Source organism: Panulirus ornatus, chromosome 48, assembly GCF_036320965.1.
Source record: "Panulirus ornatus isolate Po-2019 chromosome 48, ASM3632096v1, whole genome shotgun sequence".
Lineage (NCBI taxonomy): Eukaryota > Metazoa > Arthropoda > Malacostraca > Decapoda > Palinuridae > Panulirus > Panulirus ornatus.
In genome coordinates, this window is record NC_092271.1 from 276,066 (window position 1) to 303,766 (window position 27,701).

The following is a 27,701-nucleotide window of genomic DNA, read 5'->3' on the forward strand; positions in this document are numbered from 1 at the left end:
CCAGACGCTTCACATGCCCTGATTCAATCCACTGACAGCAAGTCAACCCCGGTATACCACATCGATCCAATTCACTCTATTCCTTGCTCGCCTTTCACCGCACTGCATGTTCAGGCCCCGATCACTCAAAATCTTTTTCACTCCATCTTTCCACCTCCAATTTGGTCTCCCACTTCTCCTCGTTCCCTCCACCTCCTACACATATATCCTCTTGGTCAATCTTTCCTCAATCATTCTCTCCATGTGCCCAAACCATTTCAAAACACCCTCTTCTGCTCTCTCAACCACGCTCTTTTTATTTCCACACATCTCTCTCACCCTTATATTACTTACTCGATCAAACCACCTCACACCACACATTGTCCTCAAACATCTCATTTCCAGCACAACCACCCTCCTGCGCACAACTCTATCCATAGCCCACGCCCCGCAACCATACAACATTGTTGGAACCACTCTTCCTTGAAACATACCCATTTTTGCTTTCCGAGATTATGTTCTCGACTTCCACACATTCTTCAAGGCTCCCAGGATCTTCGCCCCCTCCCCCACACTATGATTCACTTCCGCTTCCATGGTTCCATCCGGTGCCAGATCCACTCCCAGATATCTAAAACACTTTACTTCCTCCAGTTTTTCTCCATTCAAACTTACCTCCCAATTGACTTGACCCTCAACCCTACTGTACCTAATAACCTTGCTCTTATTCACATTTACTCTTAACTTTCTTCTTTCACACACTTTACCAAACTCAGTCTCTATATATATATATATATATATATATATATATATATATATATATATATATATATATATATATATATATATATATATATATATATATATATATATGCATATATATATATATATATATATATATATATATATATATATATATATATATATATATATATATATATATATATATATATATATATATATATATATATATATATATGTATATACATATATATATATATATATATATATATATATATATATATGTATATATATATATATATATATATATTGTACAAAGGCAAAGGGGATAAGAGTGAGTGCTCAAATTACAGAGGTATAAGTTTGTTGAGTATTCCTGGTAAATTATATGGGAGGGTATTGATTGAGAGGGTGAAGGCATGTACAGAGCATCAGATTGGGGAAGAGCAGTGTGGTTTCAGAAGTGGTAGAGGATGTGTGGATTAGGTGTTTGCTTTGAAGAATGTACGTGAGAAATACTTAGAAAAGCAAATGGATTTGTATGTAGCATTTATGGATCTGGAGAAGGCATATGATAGAGTTGATAGAGATGCTCTGTGGAAGGTATTAAGAATATATGGTGTGGGAGGAAAGTTGTTAGAAGCAGTGAAAAGTTTTTATCGAGGATGTAAGGCATGTGTACGTGTAGGAAGAGAGGAAAGTGATTGGTTCTCTGTGAATGTAGGTTTGCGGCAGGGGTGTGTGATGTCTCCATGGTTGTTTAATTTGTTTATGGATGGGGTTGTTAGGGAGGTAAATGCAAGAGTCCTGGAAAGAGGGGCAAGTATGAAGTCTGTTGGGGATGAGAGAGCTTGGGAAGTGAGTCAGTTGTTGTTCGCTGATGATACAGCGCTGGTGGCTGATTCATATGAGAAACTGCAGAAGCTGGTGACTGAGTTTGGTAAAGTGTGTGGAAGAAGAAAGTTAAGAGTAAATGTGAATAAGAGCAAGGTTATTAGGTACAGTAGGGGTGAGGGTCAAGTCAATTGGGAGGTGAGTTTCAATGGAGAAAAACTGGAGGAAGTGAAGTGTTTTAGATATCTGGGAGTGGATCTGTCAGCGGATGGAACCATGGAAGCGGAAGTGGATCATAGGGTGGGGGAGGGGGCGAAAATTTTGGGAGCCTTGAAAAATGTGTGGAAGTCGAGAACATTATCTCGGAAAGCAAAAATGGGTATGTTTGAAGGAATAGTGGTTCCAACAATGTTGTATGGTTGCGAGGCGTGGGCTATGGATAGAGATGTGCGCAGGAGGATGGATGTGCTGGAAATGAGATGTTTGAGGAAAATGTGTGGTGTGAGGTGGTTTGATCGAGTAAGTAACGTAAGGGTAAGAGAGATGTGTGGAAATAAAAAGAGCGTGGTTGAGAGAGCAGAAGAGGGTGTTTTGAAATGATTTGAGCACATGGAGAGAATGAGTGAGGAAAGATTGACCAAGAGGATATATGTGTCGGAGGTGGAGGGAACGAGGAGAAGAGGTAGACCAAATTGGAGGTGGAAAGATGGAGTGAAAAAGATTTTGTGTGATCGGGGCCTGAACATGCAGGAGGGTGAAAGGAGGGCAAGGAATAGAGTGAATTGGAGCGATGTGGTATACAGGGGTTGACGTGCTGTCAGTGGATTGAATCAAGGCATGTGAAGCGTCTGGGGTAAACCATGGAAAGCTGTGTAGGTATGTATATTTGCGTGTGTGGACGTATGTACATGTGTATGGGGGGGGGGGGGTTGGGCCATTTCTTTCGTCTGTTTCCTTGCGCTACCTCGCAAACGCGGGAGACAGCGACAAAGTATAAAAAAAAAAAAAAAAAAAAAAAATGTATATATATACATGCCGGGGGAGGGGGTGGTTATTTCATGTGTGGCGGGGTGGCGATGAGAATGAATAAAGGCAGACAGTATGAATTATGTACATGTGTATATATGTATATGTCTGTGTATGTATATATATATGTGTACATTGAGATGTATAGGTATGTATATGTGCGTGTGTGGACGTGTATGTATATACATGTGTATGTGGGTGGGTTGGGCCATTCTTTCGTCTGTTTTCTTGCGCTACCTCGCCAACGCGGGAGACAGCGACAAAGTAAGATAATAATATATATATATATATATATATATATATATATATATATATATATATATATATATATATATATATATATATATATATATATATATATATATATATTTTTTTTTTTTTTTTTTTCTTTTTATACTTTGTCGCTGTCTCCCGCGTTTGCGAGGTAGCGCAAGGAAACAGACGAAAGAAATGGCCCAACCCCCCCATACAAATATATATATATATATATATATATATATATATATATATATATATATATATATATATATATATATATATATATATATATACATATATATATATATATATATATATATATATATATATATATATATATATATATATATATATATATATATATATATATATATATATATATATATATATATATATATATGCTACTATTGACGTTTGTGTGAATATATTATACATTTCCTTTTTACATAGCCAGAGGTTGAACCAGTATGTGACATTCATTTTTCATTTCATTTCAAGCTAGAAGTTTCATTTCAAGCTAGAAGTTTCAGTTTTCTAAATTGTTTCTTACATTTTTCATATGTATATATATGTATGTGCGTGTGTTTGTATATGTGCGTATGTGTGTGTATGTGTGTGTATGTGTATATATATATATATATATATATATATATATATATATATATATATATATATATATATATATATATATATATATATATATATATATATATATATATATATATATTATCCCTGGGGATAGGGGTGAAAGAATACTTCCCACGCATTCCTCGCGTGTCGTAGAAAGCGACTAGAGGGGACGGGAGCGGGGGGCCAGAAATCCTCCCCTCCTTGTACTTTTTTAACTTTCTCAAATGGGAAACAGAAGAAGGAGTCACGCGGGGAGTGCTTATCCTCCTCGAAGGCTCAGATTGGGGTGCCTAAATGTGTATGGATGTAACCAAGATGTGAAAAAAGGAGAGATAGGTAGTATGTTTGAGGAAAGGAACCTGGATGTTTTGGCTCTGAGTGAAACGAAGCTCAAGGGTAAAGGGGAAGAGTGGTTTGGGAAGGTTTTTGGGAGTAAAGTCAGGGGTTAGTGAGAAGACAAGAGCAAGGGAAGGAGTAGCAATACTCCTGAAACAGGAGTTGTGGGAGTATATGATAGAATGTAAGAAAGTAAATTCTCGATTAATATGGGTAAAACTGAAAGTTGATGGAGAGAGATGGGTGATTATTGGTGCATATGCACCTGGGTATGAGAAGAAAGATCATGAGAGGCAAGTGTTTTGGGAGCAGCTGAATGAGTGTGTTAGTGGTTTTGATGCACGAGACCGGGTTATAGTGATGGGTGATTTGAATGCAAAGGTGAGTAATGTGGCAGTTGAGGGAATAATTGGTATACATGGGGTGTTCAGTGTTGTAAATGGAAATGGTGAAGAGCTTGTAGATTTATGTGCTGAAAATGGACTGATGATTGGGAATACCTGGTTTAAAAAGCGAGATATACATAAGTATACTTATGCAAGTAGGAGAGATGGCCAGAGAGCGTTATTGGACTACGTGTTAATTGACAGGCGCGCGAAAGAGAGACTTTTGGATGTTAATGTGCTGAGAGGTGCGACTGGAGGGATGTCCGATCATTATCTTGTGGAGGCTAAGGTGAAGATTTGTATGGGTTTTCAGTAAAGAAGAGTGAATGTTGGGGTGAAGAGGGTGGTGAGAGTAAGTGAGCTTGGGAAGGAGACTTGTGTGAGGAAGTACCAGGAGAGACTGAGTACAGAATGGAAAAAGGTGAGAACAATGGAAGTAAGGGGATTGGGGGAGGAATGGGATGTATTTAGGGAATCAGTGATGCATTGCGCAAAAGATGCTTGTGGCATGAGAAGAGTGGGAGATGGGTTGATTAGAAAGGGTAGTGAGTGGTGGGATGAAGAAGTAAGAGTATTAGTGAAAGAGAAGAGAGAGGCATTTGGACGATTTTTGCAGGGGAAAAATGCAATTGAGTGGGAGATGTATTAAAGAAAGAGACAGGAGGTCAAGAGAAAGGTGCAAGAGGTGAAAAAAAGGGCAAATGATAGTTGGGGTGAGAGAGTATCATTAAATCTTAGGGAGAATAAAAAGATGTTCTGGAAGGAGGTAAATAAAGTGCGTAAGACAAGGGAGCAAATGGGAACTTCAGTGAAGGGCGCAAGTGGGGAGGTGATAACAAGTAGTGGTGATGTGAGAAGGAGATGGAGTGAGTATTTTGAAGGTTTGTTGAATGTGTTTGATGATAGAGTGGCAGATATAGGGTGTTTTGGTCGAGGTGGTGTGCAAAGTGAGAGGGTTAGGGAAAATGATTTGGTAAACAGAGAATAGGTAGTAAAAGCTTCGCGGAAGATGAAAGCCGGCAAGGCAGCAGGTTTGGATGGTATTGCAGTGGAATTTATTAAAAAAGGGGGTGACTGTATTGTTGACTGGTTGGTAAGGTTATTTAATGTATGTATGACTCATGGTGAGGTGCCTGAGGATTGGCGGAATGCGTGCATAGTGCCATTGTAGAAAGGCAAAGGGGATAAGAGTGAGTGCTCAAATTACAGAGGTATAAGTTTGTTGAGTATTCCTGGTAAATCATATGGGAGGGTATTGATTGAGAGGGTGAAGGCATGTACAGAGCATCAGATTGGGGAAGAGCAGTGTGGTTTCAGAAGTGGTAGAGGATGTGTGGATCAGGTGTTTGCTTTGAAGAATGTATGTGAGAAATACTTAGAAAAGCAAATGGATTTGTATGTAGCATTTATGGATCTGGAGGAGGCATATGATAGAGTTGATAGAGATGCTCTGTGGAAGGTATTAAGAATATATGGTGTGGGAGGCAAGTTGTTAGAAGCAGTGAAAAGTTTTTATCGAGGATGTAAGGCATGTGTACGTGTAGGAAGAGAGGAAAGTGATTGGTTCTCTGTGAATGTAGGTTTGCGGCAGGGGTGTGTGATGTCTCCATGGTTGTTTGATTTGTTTATGGATGGGTTGTTAGGGAGGTGAATGCAAGAGTTTTGGAAAGAGGGGCAAGTATGAAGTCTGTTGGGGATGAGAGAGCTTGGGAAGTGAGTCAGTTGTTGTTCGCTGATGATACAGCGCTGGTGGCTGATTCATGTGAGAAACTGCAGAAGCTGGTGACTGAGTTTGGTAAAGTGTGTGGAAGAAGAAAGTTAAGAGTAAATGTGAATAAGAGCAAGGTTATTAGGTACAGTAGGGTTGAGGGTCAAGTCAATTGGGAGGTGAGTTTGAATGGAGAAAAACTGGAGGAAGTGAAGTGTTTTAGATATCTGGGAGTGGATCTGTCAGCGGAGGGAACCATGGAAGCGGAAGTGGATCATAGGGTGGGGGAGGGGGCGAAAATTTTGGGAGCCTTGAAAAATGTGTGGAAGTCGAGAACATTATCTCGGAAAGCAAAAATGGGTATGTTTGAAGGAATAGTGGTTCCAACAATGTTGTATGGTTGCAAGGCGTGGGCTATGGATAGAGTTGCGCGCAGGAGGATGGATGTGCTGGAAATGAGATGTTTGAGGACAATGTGTGGTGTGAGGTGGTTTGATCGAGTGAGTAACGTAAGGGTAAGAGAGATGTGTGGAAATAAAAAGAGCGTGGTTGAGAGAGCAGAAGAGGGTGTTTTGAAGTGGTTTGGACACATGGAGAGAATGAGTGAGGAAAGATTGACCAAGAGGATATATGTGTCGGAGGTGGAGGGAACGAGGAGAAGAGGGAGACCAAATTGGAGGTGGAAAGATGAAGTGAAAAAGATTTTTTGTGATCGGGGCCTGAACATGCAGGAGGGTGAAAGGAGGGCAAGGAATAGAGTGAATTGGAGCGAGGTGGTATACCGGGGTTGACGTGCTGTCAGTGGATTGAATCAAGGCATGTGAAGCGTCTGGGGTAAACCATGGAAAGCTGTGTAGGTATGTATATTTGCGTGTGTGGACGTATGTATATACATGTGTATGGGGGGGGGTTGGGCCATTTCTTTCGTCTGTTTCCTTGCGCTACCTCGCAAACGCGGGAGACAGCGACAAAGTATAATAGAATAGATAGAATAGAATATATATATATATATATATATATATATATATATATATATATATATATATATATATATATATATATATATATATATAAAGATTTTGTGTGATCGGGGCCTGAACATGCAGGAGGGTAAAAGGAGGGCAAGGAATTGAGTGAATTGGATCGATATGGTATACCGGGGTTGACATGCTGTCAGTGGGTTGAACCAGGGCATGTGAAGCGTCTGGGGTAAACCATGGAAAGCTGTGTAGGTATGTATATTTGCGTGTGTGGACGTATGTATGTACATGTGTATGGGGGAGGGTTGGGACATTTCTTTTGTCTGTTTCCTTGCGCTACCTCGCAAACGCGGGAGACAGCGACAAAGCAAAAAAAAAAAAAAAAAAGAAAATATATATATATATATATATATATATATATATATATATATATATATATATATATATATATATATATATATATATTCCCTGGGGATAGAGGAGAAAGAATACTTCCCACGTATTCCCTGCGTGTCGTAGAAGGCGACTAAAAGGGAAGGGAGCGGGAGGCTGGAAATCCTCCCCTCTCTTTTTTTTTTTTTTTTTTTTTTTTTTTTTTTCAAAAGAAGGAACAGAGAAGTGGGCCAGGTGAGGATATTCCCTCAAAGACCCAGTCCTCTATTCTTAACGCTACCTCGCTATCGCGGGAAATGGCAAATAGTATGAAAGAAAGATATATATATATATATATATATATATATATATATATATATATATATATATATATATATATATATATATATATATATATATATATACATATATATATATATATATATATATATATATATATTGTTTCTGTGAGTTGCAATGAATCTTTCGTAAAAAAGATCAATACTTAACTGAGTGATTTGCATTGTTAACCTGTGTGAATGCTTTTAAATGATACTACTAATTTTGAGTTGTTCATGATAACCTGAAATGAAATAGGTGTAAAAAATATTGAAGTGTATGTTTTAGTTGTCTGATGTATGATTGGCTGGCAATCAATACTTGACTCTCATACACCAACTTCAGTACCCTAAATACATGACGCTTATACCCCAACATCCCATTTGCATGGCAATTATACACCTACTCGAATACCTTATATTTATGAAACATATACACCAACTTCAGTAACCTACATACATGACACATATACACCACCGTCAGTGTCCTACATACTCATTATCATCATCTTTCACCACACATTGTACACATAAGCTCTAATAACGTAAGTTTAGCACGTAGGTACAACACGTCACACCTGGCCATTATGACTCGTTGAGCAGTTCTTCATTAGTGGAAACAAGTAAGTTATAAACCTTCTGTACATTAAGATATCTGTGAGATCTGCACGTAGACATTTATCTAGAGATTAGGTGAAGAAATTATTAGATAAAACTTTTATATACATCGAAATAGGTAGATGTTCTACGGCTGTATTCCCTCAGGCTGTTCAATAGTTCTTGGTCAACTGAAATAGAGAAAATGTAACCACAAGCTATACCGCGATTTCTTTGTACATAATCATGGTTGTTGGGTAAGATATTGCTGCACTGGACATTGCATGAATCTAAGCATAAAGTTCAGTTGATGCATATAATCACATAACAAATTATTAACTAATAAGGAAAAGGATGAGATGTTGGTATACTGGAAAGAGTGATGATAAATACACTAGTTACTCAGACATATGTGAACCTTAACACGTGCACTGTATTAAGATTAGGGATGAGCAGGTGTGTGGGTTATGATTGGCCTTAGGTTAAGGATGGGCAGGTTGGATAGGTTATGGTTGATGGTGGCCTTAGGTCAGGGATAGGCAGGTAAGTTAACTTACGGTTCTCTATACAAATGGATGTGTTGCTGTGACAATATACACACCTACAGGGAAAAGCTAGTACACATGTGGAGCTCTATCTCTAAACGTCTCTTTTGATCATATAGTTTTTTATATTCTTAATGTTCTCTCTGTTGGTCATTACTTCCTTGAATCAATGCCATTCGTCCAGTCCAGCTTTATCATAAAAGTATTTTTTCACATGATTTCTTACTCCTATTTTGCTTTGTAACTTTTGATCTTAATGATAACTTCCTCCCTGTTCCAGACAAGCTCAATTATAACTTCGACAAATCGAATAATGAACTTAAAATCTGTATTCATATCTTCCTTTTCTTTCTCCTCGTGATGTTGGGTAAGTCAAGACTTTGGCTGCCATTCCAACTTTATGATTTATATTTCATCAGACACAATTTTTGTTCTGCCTCGTTGGATCTTTAGTGATTTTGTCTGCAGGTGAGATGTGTTGTCACTGGGTTGAACCAAGACATATAAAGCAATCAAGGTAAACTCTGGAACTGGCTGTGGAATTTCTGCTAGCTTAAATCATATTGTATCGTTACATATCATTCATTTATTTCTGAGATATAATCAGTCTGGTCCGCAGTCACAGCTGTCTTTACCTTATCTGCTTTATCTATATGTTGGTCATTACCTTTCTTCAAATTGTCAATTTCACTGATGAAGTTTCTGGACAATTTGGAGCGGCTGAATTTGACAAAACAAGCATACAATAGACATTCACATATATTCATTACATTGTTAGATAACAAACATTCACATATGTTCACTTCATTGTAAGATAATTCACTGTATTTTTTTCAAATTATAAATCGACCTTGCAATGTTAATACTTTTTTGTTTACGCAAGCAAAACTTACGACACACAAAGTCAAGTTGTTTATAAGAAAGGTTCACAACAATCACTACTTTCATATATCCATACACACCGTTTAGTTCTCACTTTCATATATCCATACACACCGTTTAGTTCTCACTTTCATATATCCATACACACCGTTTAGTTCTCACTTTCATATATCCATACACACCGTTTAGTTCTCACTTTCATATATCCATACACACCGTTAGTTCTCACTTTAATATATCCATACACACCGTTTAGTTCTCACTTTAATATACAACTGAAGTTGATGTTGAGAGGTAATGATTTCTCACCAAAAGATTTTCAACATTGTCCCCTTCATTGCCATGTAGTAACTTATCAAAACACATAAGCCAACATAAGCCAAACTATTCAGCAAGACCCATAGTGATTTCGGTGGGCTCAGTCACGCATAACTTTCAAAATGATATCAAGGCCAAAAGTTGGTAATATATCAAAACAAAATATCACCAACAATGTACATTTGATTAATAAGCTTACTGATATTCAAGTTGATTTTGATTTCAAATTTGCAAGTTTTGATGTATCATCCTTATTCACAAAAGTTCCAGTTGATAATCTACCTGGTTGATACCTCTGTTTTCTGAACTAATAGAATTGTGTATAAGAGACAGTGTATTTCAGTTAAATGGAGAATATCATGCTCAGAAGTTTGGTATGGCAATAACAAATGGAATTCTTTGAAACAAAATTACTGAGGGATATCTTACTCTCTATGGCAATTAGTTTTAGGTATGCAGATGATGTTCTTTGTGTTTGGCTGACAAAAAAGATTTACAAACTTCTTCCTTTACTTAACAATGAAAAATTTTCTATGAATCTTACTGTGGAAATGGATAGTAATTGTATGTTACAATTTTTAGATTGCATATCCATGGGGATGGAAACATGTTTAAGTTCAGCATATATAGAAAACCTATCAATGTTTTTTTCTTGCATTCATTATTCCTCCGAGCTGTAATATGTTTTATATTGGGCAGACTAGGAAGGATCTTTATGTTAGAATTAAGCAATGTATATATAGTATAAGAACATCACAAGATTCAGACACTTTGTAATCATATTGAAAACCATGACCATTGTATTGACTGGAGTAATGTTAATTCTCTTATATAACCTGTAACTAGTTGACTAAGAAAAATATCATTGAATTTTCTCTTATTAGATACACAAAGAATTATAACATGAATGATGGTGAAGGCCGATATTAACTAGACAACTTTGTCGTAAGGAAAATTTGTTAGCGGTTTCCTGTCTTATCCACGTAATAAGAATTTATAACAACATTTGTACCAAACCCGAAAAACCAAAGTTTCAGCATATCCTCTTCAGCTCTCTCAGATATACTCGTATTACCACAAATCTCTATTACCCTTTCATTACTTAAACGATTATACCATCTCACACCATATATCGTCCTGAAACATTTCATTTTTGACATATCCACCCTCCTTACATCATCATCTATAGCCGTGCCTCGCTTTCATACATGCTTGGGACTACTAAACCTCCAAATATACCCATTTTCGCCTTTCCATATAAAGATCTCCCTTTCCACATATTCTTTAATGCTCACAGGACCTTTGCTTCCTCTCCCACCTATGACTCAACTTCCGCTTCCATGGTTCCATTCGCTGCCATGTCCACTTCCAGGCATCTACAACTCGCCACTTCCTTCAGATTTTCACCATTCACTCTCACATCCCAAAATACCCGTCCTACATTAGTAAATCTGATAGCCTTGCTTTTATCTACATCTACTCTGAACTTTCTCCTTTCATATTTTTTCCCAAACTCAGACACCAGATTCTGCAGTCTCATGAATCAGCCACCAGTGCTGCATCGACAACAACTGATTCATTTTCTTAGCCCTTTCACCCACTACAGGCTGCATTCTCAACCTTCCCTCTATTACCCTTGCGTTAACATCCAACAGCATCCAACCCATAAACATATTAGAATGCCATGGTGACATCACGCTCCTGCCGTATACCCATCTTCACCTGAAACTATTCACTCATCTCTGTACGTTTGCACATACACCTAACAGCCTTGATTAAAACCCTTCCATGCATCTGATGGCTTTCTTTCCACATCATATATTCTTAATTCATTCCACAGTTCATCTATGTCATCCCTGTCATATGCTTTCTTCAGATTCATAAACTCCCCATACTAATCTTTATATTTCTTTTAATATTTCTCACACATATTCTTCAAAGCAAAGACCTGATTCACATATCCTCTATAATCTCTGAAACCACTTTGTTCCTCGCCAGTCTGGTGCGTTGCAAATGTCTCAAGATACTTAATCATCATTGTCCTATACAACTTACTAGGTACACTCAAAACACTTATAACTCTGAAGCTCGAACCTTTCCATGGTTTACCCCAGACGCTTCGTATGTCTTGTTTCATGCCACTCACAGCACGTCGACCCCGGTATACCACATCGTTCCAAATCACTCTGTTCTTTGCACGTCTCTCACCCTCCTGTATGATCAGACACCGATCGCTCAAAATCTTTTTCACTTCATCCTTCCACCTCCAATTTAGTCTACCGCTTCTCGTTTCTCCCACCTCTGACACATATATCCTCTTTCTCAATCTTTGTCACTCATTCTCTCCATATGTCCTAACCATTTCAACACACCCTCTTTTGCCATCTCAACCAAACTCTTTTGTTTTCATACATCTCTCTTACCCTTTCATTACTTACTCGATCAAACTACCTCACACCACATATCATCCTCAAACATTTCATTTTCAATACATCTACCCTTCTCCGTACAACCCTATCTATAGCCCACGCCTCGCAACCATACAATATTGTTGGAACTACTACTCCTTCAAACACGCCCATTTTTGGTCTCCTAGATAACGTTATTTCCTTCCACACGTTCTTCATAGCTCTCAGAACCTTCGCCCCCTGCACCACCCTGTGGCTCAATTCCGTTTCTACGGTTCCATTCGCTGTTAAGTCTACTCCCAGATATCTAAAGTACTTCACTTCCAATTTTTCTGCATTAAAACTTACCTCCCAATTAACTTGTCCCTCAACCCTACTGAACCTAACAATCTTGCTCTTATTCGCATTTACCCTAAACTTTCTCTTTTCACATATTTTCCGATGCAGTTTCTCACTCGAATCAGCCACCAGAGTTGTATCATCGGCGAACGACAACTGACTCACTTCCCAGGCCTTTTCATCCCAAACAGACTGCATAATCGCCCTTTTCTCTCCAAAACTGTTGCATTCACCTCCCTAACAACCCCATCCATAAACAAATTAAGCAACCATGGGGACATCACACACGCCAGCCGTAAAGCGACCTTCACTGTGAACCAATCACTCTCCTCCTTCCTCGTCCTTCCTGCTCGTACACATGCGTTACGTTTTTGATGAAAACTTTTCACTGCTTCTAGCTACTTACCTCCTACACCATATACTCTTAAGACCTTCCACAAAGCATCTCTATCAACCCTATCATATGCCTTCTCCAGATCAAAAAATGCTACATACAAATTCATGTTTTTCTCATTATATCTCACAAACATTCTTCAAAGCAAACACCTGATCCACACATCCTCTACCACTTCTGAAACCACCCTCCTCTTCCCCAGTCTGATGCTTTGTACATGCCTTCACCCTCTCAATCAATACCCTCCCATACAATTTCCCAAGCATAGTCAACAAACTTATGCCTCTATATTTTGAACACTGATCTTCATCCCCTTTACCTTTTTACAATGGCATTATGCATGCATTCCGACAAGCCTCAGGCACTTCACCATTATCCATACATACACTGTATATCCTTACCAACAAATCAACAACACAGTCACCTAAATTCTTAATAGATTATTCTGCAATACCATCCAAACACGCCACATTGCCGGATGTCATGTTCCCCAAAGATTTCACTGCCTCTTCTCTCTTAACCAAACCATTTTCCTTGACCCTCTCACTTCGCACACCACTCAAGCCAAAACACCCTACATCTGCCACTCCATCATCAAACACATTCAACAAACCTTCAAAACGTTCATAAAGTCTCTTTCTGATTTCATCACTACCAGTTATTACGTCCCCTCTTGCTCTCTTCACAGATGTTCCATTGTTCGTTCGTCTTACACCTGATACTCTCTCACTACAACTCTCGTACCCTTTCATTACTTACTCGATCAAACCACCTCACGACATATATTGTCCTAAAAAATCTCATTTCCAGCACATCCACCCTCCTCCGCACAGCTCTATCTATAGCCTACGCCTCGCAACCATATAATATTGATGGAACCACTATTCCTTCAAACATGCCTATTTTTGATTTATCAAGATAACGTTCTCGACTTCCACACATTTTTCAAAGCTCCCAGAACTTTCACCCCCTCCACACACTATGATTCACTTCCGCTACCAAGGTTCCATCCGCTGCCAAACGAGATATCTAAAACACTTCACTTCCTCCCAGTTGACTTGTACCCAACCCTTCTGTACCTAATTCCCTTGCTCTTATTCACATTTACTACTAGCTTTCTTCTATCGAATACTTTACCAAACTTGCATTAACCTCCCTAATAACCCCATCCATGAACAAATTAAACAACCATAGATATATCACGCATCCCTGCCGCAAACCAACATTCACTGAACATGAATCACTTTCCTCTCTTCTTATATATATATATATATATATATATATATATATATATATATATATATATATATATATATATATATATATATATATATATATATATATATATATATATATATATATATATATATATACATATATATATATATATATATATATATATATAGGAAGAGAGGAAAGTGATTGGTTCTCAGTGAATGTAGGTTTGCGGCAGGGGTGTGTGATGTCTCCATGGTTGTTTAATTTGTTTATGGATGGGGTTCTTAGGGAGGTGAATGCAAGAGTTTTGGAAAGAGGGGCAAGTATGAAGTCTGTTGGGGATGAGAGAGCTTGGGAAGTGAGTCAGTTGTTGTTCGCTGATGATACAGCGCTGGTGGCAGATTCATGTGAAAAACTGCAGAAGCTGGTGACTGAGTTTGGTAAAGTGTGTGAAAGAAGAAAGTTAAGAGTAAATGTGAATAAGAGCAAGGTTATTAGGTACAGTAGGGTTGAGGGTCAAGGGAGGTGAGTTTGAATGGAGAAAAACTGGAGGAAGTAAAGCGTTTTAGATATCTGGGAGTGGATCTGGCAGCGGATGGAACCATGGAAGCGGAAGTGGGTCATAGGGTGGGGGAGGGGGCGAAAATTCTGGAAGCCTTGAAGAATGTGTGGGAGTCGAGAACATTATCTCGGAAAGCAAAAATGGGTATGTTTGAAAGAATAGTGGTTCCAACAATGTTGTATGGTTGCGAGGCGTGGGCTATGAATAGAGTGGTGCGCAGGAGGATGGATGTGCTGGAAATGAGATGTTTGAGGACAATGTGTGGTGTGAGGTGGTTTGATCGAGTAAGTAACGTAAGGGTAAGAGAGATGTGTGGAAATAAAAAGAGCGTGGTTGAGAGAGCAGAAGAGGGTGTTTTGAAGTGGTTTGGGCACATGGAGAGAATGAGTGAGGAAAGATTGACCAAGAGGATATATGTGTCGGAGGTGCAGGGAACGAGGAGAAGAGGGAGACCAAATTGGAGGTGGAAAGATGGAGTGAAAAAGATTTTGTGTGATCTGGGCCTCAACATGCAGGAGGGTGAAAGGAGGGCAAGGAATAGAGTGAATTGGAGCGGTGTGGTATACCGGGGTTGACATGCTGGTCAGTGGATTGAATCAGGAATCATCATTTAAGCGTCTCCTCTTCCATCATTGAAGTTTCTCGCCTTCCATCATTTAAGCGTTTCCTATCCCATCATTTAAACGTCTCCCATACCGTCATTTGAGCGTTTCTCATTCCTCATTTAGCGTCAACCCATCCCATCATTTAAGCGTCTCCCCTTCCATCATTTATGCGTCTCTCATCTCATCATTTAAGCGTCTCCCCTTCCATCATTGAAGTTTCTCCCCTTCCATCATTTAAGCGTTTCATATCCCATCATTTAAACGTCTCCCATCCCGTCACTTAAGCGTTTTTCATTCCATCATTTAGCGTAAACCCATTCCATCATTTAAGCGTCTCCCCTTCCATCATTTAAGTGTCTACCCATACTATCATATAACCGTCTCCCCTTCCCTCAGTATCTCTCTTTTAATCTTTAAGCGTCTCCCATCATTTAAGCGTTTCCCATCCCATCATTTAAGAGTCTTCCTTTCCATTATTTGAGCGTCTCCTCTTGTATAATTCAAGCGTCTCCCATCCCATCATTTCAACGTCTCCCATACCATCATTTTAGCATCTCCTAATCCATCATTTAAGCGTCTCACATCCCATCATTTAAGTGTCTCCCATACCATCATTTTAGCATCTCCCTTTCCCTAATTTAAGCGTCTTCCATCCCATCATTTAAGTGTCTCCCCTTCCATCATGTAAGTGTCTCCTCATCCATCATTTACGCGTCTCACTTTTCATCATTTAAGCATCTCCCGTCCCATCAATTAAGCGCGTCCCCTTCCATCATATTAGTGTCTCCCCTCGCATCATTTAAGCGTCCCCCCCTTACATCATTTAAGCGTCTCCCCTTCCATCATTTAAGTGTCTCCCCACCTATCATGTAAGCGTCTCCCCTTCCATCATTTATGCATCTCCCATCCAATCATTTAAACGTCTTCCCTTTAATCATTTAAGTGTCTCCTCTTCCATCATTTTAGAGTCTCCCCTCCCGTAATATAAACGTCTCCATTTCCATCATTTAAGCATCTCCTCCTCTATCTTTAAGCGTCTCCCATCCCATCATTTAAACCTCTCCCCTCCGACCATTTAGGCGTCTCCCCTTCCATCATTGACGCATCTCCCCTCCATTATTTAAGCGTCTCCCCTACCATCTTTTAAGTGTCTCCCCTTCCGTCATTGAAGAATCTTCTTTTCAATCGTTTAAGCGTCTACCCATCCCATCATACAAGCGTCTCCTCTCCCATCATTTAAGCGTCCACCCATACCTTCATATAAACGTGTCCCGTTTCATCTTTTAAGCGTCTCCAATCATTTAAGCGTATCCCATCCCATCATTTAAGCGTCTTCCTCTCCATGATTTAAGCGTGTCCCATCCCATCATTTCATCGCGTCCTCTCAACATTTTAGCATACCTCCTTCCATCATTAAAGTGTCTCCCTTTCCATCATTTAAGTGTCTCCCCATCCATCATTTAAGCATCTACCTATACCATGATATAGCGTCTCTAATTCCATCAGTCTTTCCCGTTTCATCTTTTAAGCGTCTCCCATCATTTAACGCCTTCCATCCCTTCCATCAATTAAGCGTCTCTCATCCCATAATTCATGCGTCTCCCCTTCCATCGCTTCATTTTCTTCTCTTCCATCATTTAAGCGTGTCCCCTTCCATCATTTAAGGGTCTCTCCTCCCGTCATTTAAGCGTTTCCCCTTCCATCATTTAAGCGTCTCCCCATCCATCATTTAAGTCTCCCATCCCATCATTTAAGCGTCTCCCATCTCACAGTTCAAGCGTGTCCCCTTCCATCGTTTAAGCGTCTCCCTTTCCATCATTTAAGCGTCTCTCATCCCATCATTTAAGCATTTCCCTTCCCATTATCTAAGCTTCTCCCATTCTATCATTTAAGGGTCTTCCCTTCCAATATTTAAGCATCTCCCCCTTCCATCATTTATGCGTTTCCCATCCCATCATTCAAGCGTTTTCACTTCCATCATTTAAGTGTCTCACCTTCCATTGTTTAAGCATCTACCGTCCAATCATATAAACGTCTCCCCTTCCATCATTTAACCGTCTCCCATTCCAGCATTTAAACGTTTCACCTTCCATCATTTAAGCGTCTCCCCTTCCATCATTTAAGGGTCATCCTTCTATCATTCAAGTGTCTTACCTTCCATCATTTAAGCGTCTCCCCTTCCATAATCTAAGCCTCGATCATCCCATCATTCAAGCGTTTACCCTTTCATCATTTAATCGTCTCCCCTTCTATCATTTCATCGTCTCCCCTTCTATCATTTAATCGTCTCCCCTTCTATCATTTAAGCGTCTTCCTTTCCATCATTTAAGCGTTTCCCCTTCCATCATTTATGCGTCTCCCATCCCATCGTTTGAGCTTCTCCCCTCCCATTATTTCAGCGTCTCCCTTCCCATCATTTAAGCGTGTCCCTTTCCATAATTTAAGCGTCTCCCCTTACATCATTTAAGAGTCTCTCCTCTCATCATATGAACGCGTCCCTTTTAATCAATACACGTCCCATTTTCCATCATTTAAGCGTCTCTCATCCCATCCTTTAATCGTCTCCCCTTTCATTATCTAAGCGTCTCCCCTTCCATTGTTTAAGCATCTCCCTATCCATCATTTAAGTGTCTCCCCTTCCATCATTTAAGGGTCTTTCATCCCATCATTGAAACGCCTCCCCTTCCATCATTTCACTTTCTTCACTTCTATCATATAAGCGTGCCCCCTTCCATCATTTAAGCGTCTCCCCTCCCATCATTTAAGCGTTTCCCCTTCTCTCATTCAAGCTTCTCCCCTTCCATCATTTAAACGTCACCTTTCCATCATTTAAATGTTTCTCTTCCATCATTTATGCGTCTCCCCTTCCATTATCTAAGCCTCTCTCATCCCATCATTTAAGAGTCTTCCCTTCCATCGTTTAATCGCCTCCCCCTCTATCATTTAGGCGTCTCCACTTTAATCATTTAAGTGTCTCCCTTCCATCATTTAATCGTCTCCTCTTCCATCATTTAAGCCTCTACCATCCCATCATTTATGCGTTTCCCCTTCCATCATTTAAGCGTCTCCCATATTGTTATTTAAGCGTCTCCCCTTCCATTATTCAAGCGTCTTCCCTTCCATTATCTAGGCGTCTCCCCTTCCATTATTTAAGCGTCTCTCCTTCCATCATTTATGCGTCTCCCACCCCATCATTTAAGCTTCTCCCCTCCCACTGTTTAAGCGTCTCCCTTCCCATCATTTAGCGTTTCCCTTTCCATAATTGAAGAGTCTCTCCTTCCATCATTTAAGCGTCTCTTCTCCTATCATATAAACGTCTCCCATTTAATCATTCTAGCGTCCCCTCTTCCATCATTTAAGCGTCTCCCATCCCATTATTTAATCGTCTCCCCTTTTATTATCTAAGCTTCTCCCCTTTCATCATTTAAGCATCATATCCATCATTTAAGCGTCTCCTCTATCATCATTAAAGCCTGTCCCCTTCCATCATTTAATTTTCTTCCCTTACATCATTTAAGCGTGTACCCTTCCATCATTTAAGTGCCTCTCCTCCCATTATTTAAGCGTTTCTTATCCCATCATTTAAGCGTCTCCACATCCATCATTTAAAAGTCTCCCATCCCATCAGTAAAGCGTCTCTTCCTCCATCATTTAAGCATCTCCTGTTCCATCATTTAAGCGTCTCCCATCCCATCATTTAAGCGTCTCCCATGCCACAATTTAAGCGTGTTCCCTTTCATCATTTAAACCTCTTCCCTTCCATCATTTAAGCGTCTCCATCCCATAATTTAAGCCTTTCCCTTCCCATTTTCTAAGCGTTTCCCTTTCCATGATTCAAGCGTCTTCAATTCCATTATTTAAGCGTCTCCCCACCCATCATTTATGCGTCTCCCATCCCATCACCTAAGCGTTTTCACTTCCATCATTTAAGTGTCTCACCTTCCATTGTTTAAGCATCTCCCTTCCAATCATATAAAGGTCTCCCTTCCATCATTTAAACGTGTCCTTTTCCATCATTTAGGCGTCTCCCATTCCATAATCTAAACGTCTCCCCTTCCATCAGTTAACCGTTTCCCCTTCCATCACTTAAGCGTCTCCAAGACCTACGTACTACACTGAAACCAGCACCAAGACGTACGCACTACACTGCCATTAAACCACAACGTACGAACCATACTGTCACCAGCACCATGACGTACGTACCACATTGCCAACAGCACCACGACGAACGTAATACACTGCCACCAGCACTACAATGTACGCATCACACTGACACCACAACCATAACTTACGAACAACACTGACACCAGCACCACGACGTGCGCACTACACTGCCACCAGCACCACAAAGCAAGTACTACATTGCCACCAGAAGAAAGACTTAGGTACTACACTGGCATCAGTTTCATAACGTACGTACTACACTGCCACAAACACCACGACATATGTACCGCACTGCTACCAGCACCACGACGTACGTACTACACTGCCACCAGCATCACGAGGTACGTACTACACTGATACCAGCACCAAGACGTAAGTAATACACTGCCACCAGCAGCACGACGTGCGTACTACAATGCCATTAGCACCACGGCATAAGTATTAAAATGATGAAAGCACAACGACGTACATACTACACTGACACCAGCACCACGACGTACGTACAACACTGGCACCAGCACCACGACGTACGCACCACACTGGTAAAAGAACCACGATGTACGTAGTAAAAGAACTACGATGTACGTGCTACACTTCCACAAGCACTACGACGTACGTACTACACTGACACCAGCACCACAACGTATATACTACACTGCCACCAGCACCACGACGTATGTACTACAATGCCGCAAAACCCACGACGTACGTACTAAATTGCCAATAGCACCACGACGCACGTACTACACTGATACCAGCACCACGATGTACGTACTACACTGCTACCACCACCACGACGTACGTACTACACTGATACCAGCACCAAGATGTGAGTAATACACTGCCACCAGCATCACGACGTGCGTACTACAATGCCATTAGCATCACGACATAAGTACTAAAATGATAGAAGCACAACGACGTACATACTACCCTGACACCAGCACCACGACGTATGTACAACACTGGCACCAGCACCACGACGTATGCACCACACTGGTAAAAGAACCACGATGTACGTGCTACACTTCCAAAAGCACCACGACGTACGTACTACACTGACACCAGCAACACAACGTATATACTACACTGCCACCAGCACCACGACGTATGTACTACAATGCCGCAAAACCCACGAAGTACGTATTACATTGCTAATAGCACCACGACGCACTTACTACACTGATACCAGCACCACGATCAACGTACTACATTGCCACCAGCACCACAACGTACGTACTACACTAACACCAGCACCAAGACGTACGTACTACACTGCCACCAGCATCACCTCGAAAGTATTACACTGCCGCTAAAACCAAGACGTAAGTACACGCTGCCACCAGCACCACGACGTATGTACTACACTAGTACCAGCACCACGACGTACGTACTACACTGCCACCAGCACCACGACGTACGTACTACACTGACACCAGCACCACAACGTATATACTACACTGCCACCAGCACCACGACGTATGTACTACAATGCCGCAAAACCCACGACGTACGTACTACATTGCCAATAGCACCACGACGCACGTACTACACTGATACCAGTACCACAATGTACGTTTTACACTGCCACAAGCACCATAACGTACGTACTACACTGACACCAGCACCACGACGTACGTACTACACTGCCACTACCACCATCACGTACGTACTGCACTGATAAGAGCACCAAAATTTAAGTAATACACTGCCACCAGCAGCATGACGTGCGTACTACAATGCCATTAGCACCATGACATAAGTACTAAAATGATAGAAGCACAACGACGTACATACTACACTGACACCAGCACCATGACGTACGTACAACACTGGCACCAGCACCACGACGTACGCACCACACTGGTAAAAGAACCACGATGTGCGTAGTAAAAGAACTACGATGTACGTGCTACACTTCCACAAGCACTACGACGTACGTACTACACTGACACCAGCACCACAACGTATACACTACACTGCCACCAGCACCAAGACGTATGTACTACAATGCCGCAAAACCCACGACGTACGTACTAAATTGCCAATATCACCACGACGCACGTACTACACTGATACCAGCACCACGATGTACGTACTACACTGCCACCAGCACCACAACGTACGTACTACACTGACACCAGCAACACGACGTGCGTACTACACTGCCACCAGCATCACCTCGAAAGTATTACACTGCCGCTAAAACCAAGACGCAAGCACACACTGCCACCAGCACCACGACGTATGTACTACACTAGTACCAGCACCACGACGTACGTACTACACTGCCACCAGCACCATGACGTACGTACAACACTGGCACCAGCACCACGACGTACGCACCACACTGGTAAAAGAGCCACGGTGTACGTGCTACACTTCCACAAGCACCACGACATACGTACTACACTGACACCAGCACCACGACGTATATACTACACTGCCACCAGCACCACGACGTATTTACTACAATGCCGCAAAACACGCGACGTACGTACTACATTGCCAATAACACCACGACGCACGTGCTACACTGATACCAGCACCACGAAGTACGTACTACACTGCCACCAGCAGCACGACATGCGTACTACAATTCCATTAGCACCACGACATAAGTACTAAAATGATAGAAGCACAATGACGTACATACTACGCTGACACCAGCACCATGACGTACGTACAACACTGGCACCAGCACCACGACGTACGCACCACACTGGTAAAAGAGCCACGATGTACGTACTACACTTCCGCAAGCACCGCGATGTACGTACTACACTGACACTAGAACCACAACGTATATACTACACTGCCACCAGCACCATGACGTATGTACTCCAATGCCTCAAAACCCATGACGTACGTACTACATTGCCAATAGCACCACAACGTACGTACTACACTGACACCAGCACCAAGACGTACGTACTACACTGCCACTAGCATCATGGCGAAAGTATTACATTGCCTCTAAAACCAAGACATACGTACTACACTGCCACTAACACCAAGACCAACGTACTACACTGCTAATGGCACCACGAGGTACGTAATTAATGATAGTACCACAACGTTCGTTCTACAATGCCACCAGCACAACGACGTAGGTACTATACTGCCACCAACACCAAGACTTACGTACGACACTGCCCCCAGCACGACGATGTACGTACAACACTACCACCAGCACGACGTACGCACTACACTGACACCAGCAGCACGACGTAGGTACTACACTGATACCAGCACCACGATGTACTTACTACAGTGCTACAAGCAGCACCACGTACGTACTATACTGACACCAGCATCAAAAGATATGTACTACATTGCCACCAACACCACGACGTACGAACTATACTGACTAGCACGACGATGTATGTGCTACACTAACACAAGCAGCACGAAGTACGTACTACACTCTCACCAGGTCATCGACGTACGCAATACACTGACACCAGAACTACAACATATGTACTACACTGACACCAGCACAACGACGTATCTACTACACTGACACCAGCACAACAAAGTAAGTACTGAACTTCCACCAGCGCCACGACGTACGTACTTCACTGACACCAGTATAATGATGTACGCACTACACTGATACCAGCATCACGACATACCTACTAAACTGCCACCAGGAGCATGGCATACGTACTATAATGACACAAGCGCCACGACGTACGCTCTACACCGACACCAGCACCACGACGTATGAACTACATTGACACCAGCACCACGATGTACGTACTACAATGACACCAAATCAAAACATATGTGCTATACTGACACCAGTACCACGACATATATAATACACTGCCACCGGCACCACAACGGACATACCACACTACCACCAATATCACAATGTATGTACGACAGTGCCACCAGCACCAAGACGTACGTACTACACTGCCAATAGCACCAAAAGGTACGTAATGCACTGATAGCAGCACCCCAACGTACGTACTACACTGCCACCAGCACCACGACGTGCGTACGACACAGCCACCAGCACCAAGACGTATGCACCACATTGCCACTGGCACCACGACGTATGTACTACACTGCCACCAGCACGAAGACGTATGAATTATACTGCAAGCTCCACGACGTATGTACTACACTGCCGCAAGCAGTACGACGTACGTACTACACTGCCAACAACACGACGTACTCACTACACTGACACCAGCAGCACGACGTAGGTACTACACTGATACCAGCACCACGATGTACTTACTACAGTGCCACAAGCAGCACGGCGTACCTACTATACAGACACCAGCAACAAAAAGAATGTACTGCACTGCAACCAGCACCACGATGTACGAACACTGCTGCCAGTAGCACCAAGACGTATGTGCTACAGCTGTAACCAGCAGCACGATATACCTACTACACTCTCACCAGCTCAACGACGTACGCACTACACTGACATCAGCACAACGACGTATGTTCTACACTGACACCAGCACCACGAAGTACGTACTGCATTGCCACCAGCAATACGACGTACGTACTACATTGACACCATCATCACGTACGTACAACACTGATACTAGCTCCAAGACATACATACTAAACTGCCACCAGTAGCACGACATACGTACCATAAGGAAACGAGCACCACGACGTACGCACTAAACTGACACCAGCCCCACGACGTATGAATTATATTGAAACCAGCACCACGACATACGTACTACAATAACACCAACCCAAAACGTATGTCCTTTACTGACACCAGTACCAGGACGTATATAATACACTGCAACCAGCACCGCGGGGGTCGTACTACACTACCACCAATATCACAAGGTATGTGCGACAGTGCCACCAGAACCATGACGCACGTACTACACTGCCAGAGGCACCACGACGTACTTACGACACTGCCACCAGCAACACGAAGTATTTACCTCACTGCCACCAGCACCAGGAATTAAGAACTACACTGCCACCAGCAGCACGAAGTACGGACTACACTTCTACCAGCACAACGACGTACGTACTACCTGACCCCAGCACCACGATGGATGTACTTCACTGACACCAGCACCAACACGTACGTACTACACTGCCATCAGCACCGCGACGTATGTATTACACTGACACCATCACCAGGACGTACGTACTGCACTGCCACTAGCACCACAACGTATGTAATATACTGCCACCATCACAACGACGTAAGTACTACGCTGCCACCAGCACTACAACGTGCGTACTACACTGACACCAGCACCAAGACTTACTTACTATACTGCCACCAGCACCACTGCGTAAGTACTACAATGCCACTAAAACCAAGACATACGTACTACACTGCCACTAGCGCCAAGACGTACGTACTACACTGAAACCGGCACTTAGACGTACGTGCTACACAGCTAATAGCACCACGAGGTACGTAATACAATGATAGCAGCACGATGATGTACGTACTACACTGCCAATAGCACAACGACATACGTATTACACTGACACCAGTAACACGATGTACATACTACATTGCCAATAGCACCACGACGCTTGTACTAAACTGATTCCAGCACCTCGACGTACTTACTACACTGCCACCAGCAACACGGCGTACGTACTATACTATCATCAGGACCAAGACGTACTTACTACACTTCCACCAGCACCAAAACGTACGTACTGCATTACCGCTAAAAACCACGACGTACGTACTACACTGCCACCAACACCAAGACGTAACTATTAAACTGCCAATAGCACCGAGAGATACGTAATACACTGATAGCAGCACCACGACGTACGTACTACACTGCCACCAGCACCACGGCCTACTTACGACACTGCCACCAGCACCACGACGTACGAATTATACTGAAAGCGCCACGACGTATGTACTACACTGCCGCAAGCAGTACAACGTATGCACTACACTGTCGCCAGCACAACGACGTATGTTCTAAACTGACACCAGCATCACGAAGTACGTACTGCACTGCCAGCAGCACCACGACGTACGTACTACACTGACACCTGCATCACGACGTACGTACTACACTGATACTAGCACCACGACGTACCTACTAAACTGCCACTTGCAGCACGACATATGTACTATATATAATGACACGAGCACCACAATGTACGCACTACACTGACACCAGCACTACGACGTATGAACAATATTTACACCAGCACCACGACGTGCGTACTACAATGACACTATACCCAAAACGTATGTCCTTTAATGACACCACAACCACGACGTATGTAATATACTGCCACCGGCACCACGGCGTACGTATTCAGTACTACCAATATCACAACGTATGTACGATAATGCCACTAGCACTACGACGCACGTACTACACTGCGACCAGCACCACGACATACTTACTACACTGCCACCAGCAACACGAAGTATCTGCCTCAGTGCCACCAGCACCACAACATAAGAACTACACTGCCACCAGAAGCACAAAGTACGTACTACACTTCTACCAGCACCACGACGTACGTACTACAATGACACCAGCACCACGATGGCTGTACTTCACTGACACCAGCACCAATACGTACTTACTACATGCCATCAGCAACACAACATACGTATTACGCTGATACCATCACCAGGACGTAGGTACTACACTGCCACAGGCACCACAACATGTGCACTGTATTGCCACCAACACAACGACGTACATGCTACACTGCCACCAGTACTAAAACGTACGTTCTACAATGACACCAGCACCAAGACTACACTACACTGCAACCAGCACAACGGTGTGAGTACAATACTGCTACTAAAACCACGATGTACGTACTACACTGCCAATAGCGCCACGACGTACGTACTACACTGAAATCACCACCAATACGTACGTTTTACACTACTAATAGCACCACAAGGTACGTAATACAATGATAGCAGCACGACGATGTAGTACTACACTGCCACTACTAACACGATATATGTAATACACTGACGCCAGCCACACAATATACATAATACATTGCCAATAGCACCACGACGGTCGTACTAAACTGGCTTCAGCACCTCGACGTACTTACTACACTGCCACCAGCAACACAACGTACGTACTACACGAACATCAGGACCAAGACGTACTTTCAACACCGCCACCAACACCAAAATGTACGTAATACATTGCCGCTAAAACCACGACGCACGTACTTCACTGCCACCAACACCAAGACGTAACTGTTAAACTGCCAATAGCACCAAGAGGTACGTCATACACTGATAGCAGCACCTAACGTACGTACTACACTGCCAACTGCGCCACGACATACGTACGACACTGCCACCAAAACCACGACGTATGAACTAAACTGCCACTGGCACTACGATGTATGTAGTACACTGCCACCAGCACCACGACGTAGGAATTATACTGCAAGCACCATGAGGTATGTACTACCCTGCCGCAAGCGGTACCACGTTCGTACTACGCTGCCACCAGTACGACGTACTCACTACACTGACAACAACACAACGACGTAGGTACTACACTGATAACAGCACCACGATTTACTTACTACAGTACCACAAGCAGCACGGCGTAAGTACTATACTGACATCAGCATTAAAAGGTATGTATTACACTGCCACCAGCACCACAAAGTACGAGCTATACTGCCACAAGCACCAACACGTATGTGCTACACTGGCAACAGGAGCACGACGTACATACTACACTCTCACCAGCTCAACAACATACGCAGTACACTGACGCAAGGACTACGACGTATGTAATACACTGACACCAGCACAACGACGTATCCGCTACACTGACACCAGCACCACGAGGTACGTACTGCACTGCCACCAGCACCACGACGTACGTACTACACTGACACCAGCATCACGACGTACGTACTACACTAATACCAGCACCTTTACGTACCTACTAAACTGCCACCAGCAGCACGACATACATACTATAATGATACGAGCACCACGAAGTACGCACTACAATGACACTAGCAAAAGACGTATGAACGTCCTACACCAGCACCACAACGCATGTACTACAATGGCACCAACGCAAAACCCATGTGCTATA

General features: G+C 42.2%; 1 protein-coding gene across 2 annotated transcripts in view; it reads left to right on the plus strand.

Moving 5' to 3' along the window:
• The first annotated feature begins 7,367 nt into the window (after window positions 1-7,367).
• Window positions 7,368-27,701, plus strand: part of LOC139764048 (protein O-mannosyl-transferase tmtc2-like) — a 44,392-nt gene continuing 24,058 nt past the window's right edge. For both annotated transcript variants that reach the window (XM_071690505.1, XM_071690506.1), the window contains exon 1: window positions 7,368-8,211. The gene's annotated coding sequence lies outside the window, so the exon portion shown is untranslated. The remainder of the gene's footprint in view (window positions 8,212-27,701) is intronic.